This window comes from Maylandia zebra, linkage group LG5, assembly GCF_041146795.1.
Source record: "Maylandia zebra isolate NMK-2024a linkage group LG5, Mzebra_GT3a, whole genome shotgun sequence".
Classification (NCBI taxonomy): domain Eukaryota; kingdom Metazoa; phylum Chordata; class Actinopteri; order Cichliformes; family Cichlidae; genus Maylandia; species Maylandia zebra.
Window position 1 is genome coordinate 1842851 of NC_135171.1, and position 9797 is coordinate 1852647.

Sequence of the window (9797 nt, forward strand, 5' to 3'; positions counted from 1 at the left end):
TCACTGCCAGGGGGAATTGTCATGGTTCTCAGGATCAGGAGAGGTTGTGGTGTGTTTTTGTCTTCGCCTCTCCCACCAGGGTGGAACTGGACTTTGCTTCCCCGCCTCTGAGCCCGCCCTCAATGCACACCTGTGGCTCATTCACACTGATGTTGCTCTGGCTTCTCATCACATGTATTAGGCTGTGTCCCAATTCAGAGACCGCACGCTTGAAGTACGCATTTTGAGTGCAATTACGTCACCGCCACGCGATGATGGCTGTCCCAATTCGAAGGACCCGGCCTTCGCGGTCTACGTGGGCCGGGTCCTCAGAAGGTCGGGTAGGCCGGAAGTAAACGCCTGGGGAAATTGGACGGTCCAGCCTTCAGATTAGCGTCACCGCTGTCTCGGTGCAGTTTATTAAACTCGCCGTCTGCTCCTTGCTGTCTAAAATATTACAGGACACTGGAGTAAACTCTCGACCGTCTCACACGTCTGTTTAATCAGTTTTCTGTTTGACGTTTAGTCAGCTGTGTGAAAATCCCGGAGGAACACACCCGGGGGATTAATAAAGTTTTATTTTATCTAATCTAATAACTTTGATCTCAGCCAAACGATTGACTCACGAACAAACAAAACACTGAAAAAAGCCCAACAATAACATTTTTAGGTTGTCTAAGTGACTTATATATTACGTTTAACCCGAGCAGCGAAAGTCCGCGGTGATCTGAAAATGATGTGCCGGGAGTTGTGCCGTTCTCGGCGGCTTCAGAGATAGAAAGATTAGTAAGAGTAATTTTAAAACTTAGTATATTACTGTGAAGCACTTTGTGGTTTTTATCCTGTGAAAAGTGCTATATAAATAAATTGATTTGATTTGATTTTAGTAGCGGCCGCCATTGTTGGAAACTGGAGTTTGGCTGGGATGAATTCTGGGATATGGTGGGCCACGAAGGACACACCCGACCCATCCTTCAAATTCGGGGAAAAGGAGGACGCATTTGTCGGCTGCATTTGTCGGAGTCTACGAATTTGGACAGCCTTCGGCGCGTCGCTGTGACGTAATCGGTCTACAAATGCGGCCTCAGGAGGAAGCAGCCCATGAATTTGGACACGACCGAAGTGTACTCCAAATACGCCTCGATTTCCCCAAATATCAAGCGTGGTCCGGTGCACGCTTCGTGGTCCCATATATCCCACAATTCATAGCGCGGCGGTGGGTGTGGATAATTTTGCCGCAGAATACGGCAGAAGGGAGCGGCCGAAGAGTGAACTGTCAAAGTAAGTACTGAATATGACGTCACTTATTTATGTGCGAATGTTTAATAATGAAGAACATTAAAACATGACTGTTGGCCACATGTCAGCAAAGTCATGTGACATTAGTGACGTTTGTACTAACTTGGTTTTAAAGCCTTTTAAATATACGCCGTTCAATAGTCGACCTTAATCTTACAGAGAATGTGATGATTTTGTGGATAATTAAAGTCAGTCATATATCCACAAACACAACAAGCTGAAAGTCAGTGATGCTGCTCGGTTTGCAGTCCTGAACATCACGGCACAAGCAGGATCCACTGCACTGTTAATGTGAGCTGTGTTATATTGCTGCCTCTGTTCGGTGGTGTCGAGCCAAACGGACTTTAACGTGTGTTTGAACGAGCTGACGGTTCACTCGTTAAGCTGAAAGAAAGATGCTTTAATCACAGCAGTCACACATGTGTCCACTGCACCATCTGGAACTCTTCTTGTTTACACTCGTAATAACACAAACACTAAATCCTGCTTCTCTGGTGCTGTTGTGTAGCAGTGTGTACACCTGAGACTGTCACCTGTCTGTCTGTCCTGCACTCTCTCTCTGTTTCTTTCTCTCTGATTGTGGAATAAAAGTATGAACATGTGTTTATAAGTTACACTTGTGTTTGAATCCTGCAGCTTATCACACATTTGATTTCCATGTGTGACGACTGCAAGTGTCCAGAGTGAGGACAGACTGAGGGACCCACTGCTGCACATCATCTGTGAGGCTTTGCACCCCTGATGATCCACCAGGACAAACTCAGCAGTGTGTGAGGAAGAGGAGGAGGAAGAGCCAGCAGCAGCTGACAGATGGAGAGAATAGACAGACTGTTCCCTGTTTGTGAAGGACTGCTAGAAAAGTTTAACATAACTGTCTGTCCTGAATCAGTCTTATTAGGTAATGTTCAAATAATGTGATCATCCCAGTGTTTCCAGTGTGGGAGAAAGTACTCAGAGTACTCAGGGCCTTCAAGTTACACACTATGAAAGGCAGCAACAAGTTTAATGTTCAGAAACCTAAAGTCTGTATCAGCAGCAGAATGGAGCTAAAATAAATGTTGGTTTCAGTTCTATGAAGCTTTGAGTATTTTGGATCAGTAGCTGCTGTGTTTGTTGCATCATATTGCTGTAACTGTTTATATGCTTTATATATTCTGAGCTAAGTTGATCTATAGTGTTACATCATATTCTATAAGGATGTTATGTGTTTGTAGACTTTCTGCCCAGTTTGACCCATTTAGCAGACGTCAGCCTGTTTAAGGCTCTGATATCTATTCTGTGTGACTTACAGCAGTTATGACATGGTCTGATTTTCTCACCCAATAAAGGAATATTTCATATATCAGTCTACTCTTCATTCTATCAGACACAGTTATCACAGCTCGTACATTTGCTTTTTACACATGTATGTAAACATTGAGCCAAATTTAGTACCAACATATTAAAAGAACAATATTTGTCTCTTATATATAACACATCTGTATATACACTGTCACAGATACTTGAGTGAAGATTTAAGGTGACAGGAAATATAAATAACTGCAATTTGAGTCTTTGACCCAGAGTTCAAGCTCACTGCTGTAATATATCCTGTAATATATATATATATATATATATTAGGGGTGCAACGATACTCGTATCGATATTGAACCGTTCGATACAGTGCTTTCGGTTCAGTACGCATATGTATCGAACAATACAACATTTTTAATTTATTTTATCAACTTTCCTTCTGACGATGCTGTCTGTGTTGAGCGCTCAGTGGATCTGCGCTCGACAGTGCAGCCTAGGCGGAGTAGTCGAACGCAGATTCACTGAGCACAGGGCAAGCTAGCGAGACAGAAGTTAAGCTCTCCTTGCAACATGGCAAATTGAACCTCCCCCACCCTCATTCAGATCTGGCGTTTGGAACTATTTTGGTTTTCATGTGACGTATGACCCTGAAGGTAAGCGCGTCATGGACTAAAGTAAAACAGTATGTCGGATGTGCCACGTAATGCTCAATTACATGGGTGGGAGCTAGTGTGTTAGCGCAGTTAGCTCGTTAACGTGTTGGCCGTCCAGCCCCACGCACGGGGCGATCCGCGGTAGCTCGTTAACGGAGAATTGCCGTGTTGTGGCGTTAAGGTCATTTCAACGAGGTTAACGCTGACAGTACTAGTGGGAACACAACGAATATGACTGCACATTTACGCCGACATCATCCTAGTGCAAAGACAAGTGGAAGCAGACAAAAACAACAAGCACGCATGCTACAAACTTTACCCGAGTCATTTAGACAGCCGTTAGCACAGGATTCTCCTTATGGGGACCTGATATGTTTAATATGCTGCTGAGAATATAGCCCAGAAGAAGCGGATAGTATAGCTTTTATTTTGGAAAGAGCCATTTCTCTGTAATAAACTCTCTTTTCCAAAGATGAGTGATTCCTTAATCGCTAGCCCGACGTCCCGGGGCTAGCGATTTTTTCAGTCGGGCTACCAAAATCTATCTCTGCCCTGCCCGTCGGGCTATTGTAGGAAGGAAAAATATATGTCAATGCTTTTGCATTCTTTCGGAAATGTAGCTGGGTAATTATGTCATTGGCATCGGCGAGCCACTGTCAATATGTGACATATTGAAGTCGCGTTTGAATTTGCGCTTGTTTTTTGCTTTCACTTTGCAATCGCGCGAACTGTGTATAGAGAGCGACAGCACTGATCTGTGAGTGATGATAATTTGTGCACCAATTCCTCTGACATCGTCTTATTAATCGTTAGCTTACTATGCAAACATGACAAGTGAAATCTCCCGCAGCTTAAACATGTGAGAGGTTGATCGTGCAGAGAATCGCTGAGCTTATGTGAGTGAGTGTGTAAAAGCATTTCAGTTCTGCTGAGCCAAATAAGACAGGTCAGGGTGAAGAAGTGACAGCCAAAGAAAAGCTTACCACAAAACGGAGAAGTTATGACAAATCAGACTATAAGGCAAAAAGAAAGTGCAGCTTTATGGTTTCATGGACAAAAGAATTTCTGTGGCTGTGATATGATGAGCTATATAACCAGGGCTGCACATAAGTGGTCCGCAGGTGCGCATTCACTGTCAAAATAAAAAACAAGCACAAGATAAGAAGTTGCAACGCGTGTTTGCATACATAGGATTTTCTGGAGGAGGACAGACATTTGTTTAGAACTCTTAAAGATGTTGCAGAAGCTCCTTTAAGCAATTACTGTGATGTTCCTCCACCTCCAAAGAAATGTCAGGAGTCCGAACCACAAAAGAAGCGCGTATTCTCAGAAAAGTGGTTGCAGGAGGTGAGCTGGCTTCAAACAAATGATGAACGCACAGAGATGTGGTGCAGAATGTGCCGTGAAAATTTAATAAATGACAAATTAAAAATGCTTGAACATTTTTTTGTATCGAAAAAATATCGAACCATGACACCAAAGTATCGAACCGAACCGTGAATTTTGTGTATCGTTGCACCCCTAATATATATATATATTAGGGGTGCAACGATACACAAAATTCACGGTTCGGTTCGGTTCGATACTTTGGTGTCACGGTTCGATATTTTTTCGATACAAAAAAATGTTCAAGCATTTTTAATTTGTCATTTATTAAAATTATAAATATATATTTTAACTCAAAAGTACAGTTTTTAAATTTAACCCTAACCCTTATGCGTGTTTTTTATTTTGACAGCGAATGCACACCTGCGGACCACTTATGTGCAGCCCTGGTTATTTAGCTCATCATATTACAGCCACAGAAATTCTTTTGTCCATGAAACCATAAAGCTGCACTTTCTTTTTGCCTTATAGTCTGATTTGTCATAACTTGTCCGTTTTGTGGTAAGCTTTTCTTTGGCTGTCACTTCTTCACCCTGACCTGTCTTATTTGGCTCAGCAGAACTGAAATGCTTTTACACACTCACTCACATAAGCTCAGCGATTCTCTGCGCGATCAACCTCTCACATGTTTAAGCTGCGGGAGATTTCACTTGTCATGTTTGCATAGTAAGCTAACGATTAATAAGACGATGTCAGAGGAATTGGTGCACAAATTATCATCACTCACAGATCAGTGCTGTCGCTCTCTATACACAGTTCGCACGATTGCAAAGTGAAAGCAAAAAAACAAGTGCAAATTCAAACGCGATTTCAATATGTCACATATTGGCAGTGGCTCACCGATGCCAATGACATAATTACCCAGCTACATTTCTGAAAGAATGCAAAAGCATTGACATATATTTTTCCTTCCTACAATAGCCCGACGGGCAGGGAAGAGATAGATTTTGGTAGCCCGACTGAAAAAAATCGCTAGCTCCAGGACGTCGGGCTAGCGATATTGCAAGCCCTGTATCTGATTGAGGAATCACTCATCTTTGGAAAAGAGAGTTTATTACAGAGAAATGGCTCTTTCCAAAATAAAAGCTATACTATCCGCTTCTTCTGGGCTATATTCTCAGCAGCATAAGGAGAATCATGTGCTAACAGCTGTCTAAATGACTCGGCTAAAGTTAGTAGCATGCTTGTTGTTTTTGTCTTTGCACTAGGATGATGTCGGCGTAAATGTGCAGTCATATTCGTTGTGTTCCCACTAGTGCTTTCAGGTTAATCTCGTTGAAATGACCTTAACGCCACAACACGGCAAATCTCCGTTAACGAGCTACCGCCGATCGCCCCGTGCATGGGGCTAGACGGCCAACACGTTAACGAGCTAACTGCGCTAACACACTAGTTCACACCAATGTAATTGAGCATTGCGTGGCACATCCAACATACTGTTTTACTTTAGTCCATGACTCGCTTACCTTCAGGGTCATACGTCACATGAAAACCAAAATAATTCCAAACGCCAGATCTGAATGAGAGTGGGGGAGGTCCATGTTGCAAGGAGAGCTTAACTTCTGTCTCGCTAGCTTGCCCTGCGCTCTTCCTTCTGACTATGCTGTCTGTGTTGAGCGCTCAGTGGATCTGCGCTCAACAGTGCAGCCTAGGCGGAGTAGTCGAACACAGATTCACTGAGCGCTCAACACAGACAGCATCGTCAGAAGGAAAGTTGATAAAATAAATTACAAATGTTGTATTGTTCGATACATATGCGTACCGAACCGAAAGCACTGTATCGAACGGTTCAATATCGATACGAATATCGTTGCACCCCTAATATATATATATATATATCTCATAATAATCTGACAATACTATATTATTGGCCGTATTATATTTACATCACCACAGTGAGATGATTTTAGTCTCATGAACAACATGAGCTAATTGATATTTACTAACTAATCTTAAATGACTGTTCAGCACAGAAATGAAGCCCAACAATCATGTTTACAGTCCCGTGGTCTCAGCCTCAGATACTCAACTAATCAAAGTGATGTCATGATAAAAATGAATGACCAACAAAACATTTTTTCTCCTTCATTTCTGTCACACAATGCTGTAACATTTCTCGCGGTTAGTATCATGGTTGCTAGGCAACAGCGCGACGAACACTAGACCGTCCCATTTCACAAGCCTCTCACTTCCGCACTTCTCGTACGCGTAGTGCGCGTACTTCAAGCGTGCGGTCTCTTAATTGGGACACAGCCTTATTCTTGGCAGACTACTTAAGATGGCAGGAGGTGCTGCTTCCTCACTGGATCGTCACACTACCTAGCGTCAGTGTAGCCAAGCCTTTGAAGTATCTCTGAGAAGGCCAGTCCCAGTGTATATAAAGACACCTTGACTGAACCAGCGGAGGCTCTGACTGGCTCTGGCTCTCTCTGTCTGGCACCCATCATGTTCATTTGGAAGTTTCAGTTCTGGCTGCTATGTCCTTTAAATTGTCTTTAAGTTGCTTTACATTATTTTCATTAAATGTGTCTTACAGCCTTTAAAAGCCTGTGTGTGGTCTCCCTCTTGATTGTCACTTCCTATGAGCCAGGTTGTGACAGCAGATAAAAGGGTCTGTATCTGATCATAAGGTGTTCAAGATCAGGAGAGCACCCCCACAAAACTGTGTGTACATCAGTACACTGGTCTTTACGCACACGCCACCTCCCTACATTTACCCGAGTCCTTTGTTCTGTCCTGGCGGTGAATGGAGAGCTCCTCAGGGACAATGGCTGCGTCAGGGAAGGAAGGGTCCAGCCATGTCTCTGTGAAAACACCGATGTTGCAGTTCTTAATGTTCCTTTGGAAAGTTATCCTGGCCCTTAGTTCATTCAGCTTGTTTTCCAGAGACTGGATGTTCGAAGAATGCTGGGAAGCGGGGTGCAACGTTGTCTGTTTCTCAGACAGAATCCCAGTGCTTTCCTCCCTTTTTCTCCAGCATTTCTTCTGCCCAGGTAGCTAAGGTGTGTAACCATCATTTACAAAAGTCGGTTCCTGAAGGTCCGGATTGCAAGTTTTGATGAATGTCTAGGAGAGTTTGTCTGTCATAGATGATAAAAGCATTACAGGCTGCCAAGAAACTAAGAAATAACCTAGCGAACATAAGAAGATCTTTATTTGCAATGCAGCTCCTGCAGGTAAAAATGGAATAAATCTATCATGGGACAGAAGCTAACCAACATCAAAAATATGTGAGCAGGATTTTTAATTCTGGATTTAACAGGGAGCCAATGAAGGGAAGCCAATACAGTATGCTCTCTTTCTAGTCCCTGTCAGGACTCTTGCTGGAGCATTTTGGATTAGCTGAATTCATGTCTGCGTGTTCTGTGTTCTATTGTCACGGTGCGTGTCACTTCCTGTCTTACTTTGAAGGTACCTCGTCTTTGCTTCCTTTGTCTCGTTGTGTCTGATTAGCCTCAGCTGTGCCTCCCTTTTTCTTCTTCTTTTCCTTGTGTATTTAAGCCCTCTGTCCATTGTCGTTGTGTTTAGGGTTTAGTTTGTTCAAGTTTAGTTGTGTTCTAGTTTTCCTTCCAAAAGTAGAGCATGTTTTGTGTTGCAGTCTGCCTGCTTCATAGCCGGTTCATGACAGTGTCTTCAGGAACTGCAGGTAAACATATCTGGGGAAAAAGAGGAGTTTATCAAAAAGGTGAGGGTATTTTTACACAGTTTTCTTGAATGGAGTGACTTGAGACAGACATCCTGCTGCCTGTTCCCTGTGGTCCTCTCAGCCCTTGGCAGCGGTCGCTCCGTCGAGGGCCTCCCTTCTTCTCCTGTTGCTCTGGCATGCAGATATTGCAGAGATATGTGGCCTTAGATCTTCAGCACTGTTGGGGGTTGCGGATCGCCTGGTTCTCCCGGATCCTTCTCTTTGTTCTTCTGGCTTCTGGGGGGGTTTATTGGAGCTTCCCCCACTCATTTTCAAGTACATTTTGTGACAAAAACACACAGACACTCTCTCTCACACTCACGTAACCCACAAGAAGACTGTTGATTTATGTACCTGTGCATTTTTGAACTTTTATGTTCCAGGTGCTTTATGTTTGTCCTTCTTACAGGTGCAGTTGGTGATTGTGCATTAATCGCACCAGGGGATGTGTGCATTTCTATTTGTACTCTCTTATAGCACCTAAAACTCAAAAACAGAAATGACACAAACAGATAAGCCCTGAACAAGAGGAGCCAATAGAGAATTTATAAAGCTGATCTTAGAAAATGAGCTGTTGTTTGGCACAGCACTTCATTCAGATCATAAATCTGATGGTAAAAGCTGCCAGACCGGATTAAAGAACATAAAAAAAAAAGAGAAACCTCAGCTTTCTATTTTTATTCATCCTTAGGCAGTTCTTTGTTATAGTTTATTTATATGAGCTAACACTGTCATATGTAAGTGTGTGCATTCACTGTGCCTCCTAAAAACAGTGCTGTGGTTTCATAAACACACTTGTGTCTTTACACCCACTGTTAGTCAAAGAAGAACCTGTTTGTCTTTTCACTAACAGCACTCCTGATTCTTTAAGAATAACTATACTGATCCTGTCATGGTACTGTGTCTGTGACCCATGCTGCCAACAGGCATGAAATATAGGGAGAACAGGAAATGGGGCTAAACCTGCTAACTTTTAACAATACGAATAGTAACACCCAAACCCTGACGATGGACTACAAAAGAAGAATAATGAAAACATAGAAAAGGATATACCATTTAAAATATTGAGCAGGTGTGATAAAGCTTCCTAAGTGACAGTGACCTTAAATGACAGAACGTGGTAGAAGTTGCACAGGATGAGAAGTCTAAAGTAATGCACATGACTGAAGAAGGTAAAACTACTACGACAAGCGACTGAGATGGCCAAGCGGAGGAGGCAGCTAATGTTTAATGGATTGGGAGCCAGAAGCAGCATTTGATTATCTAGGATGCCTAAAGTGCCCAGAAACTTCACAGCATGTGCACAAATTGATTTCTCATCTGAGAGGACAAAGTTACAGGTTAAGATGAGTGAAAAGCCTGAGTTTAAGGGAAGAAGTGAGATAAGGGCATGCTGAGCGCACACAGTTGATGCTTTGGTGTGGAAGATCACTCTGCAGACGAGAGGATGACTTTTATAACTGTAGCCAGATTTCATTATTAGTGAATATCTGTAAGGTCTG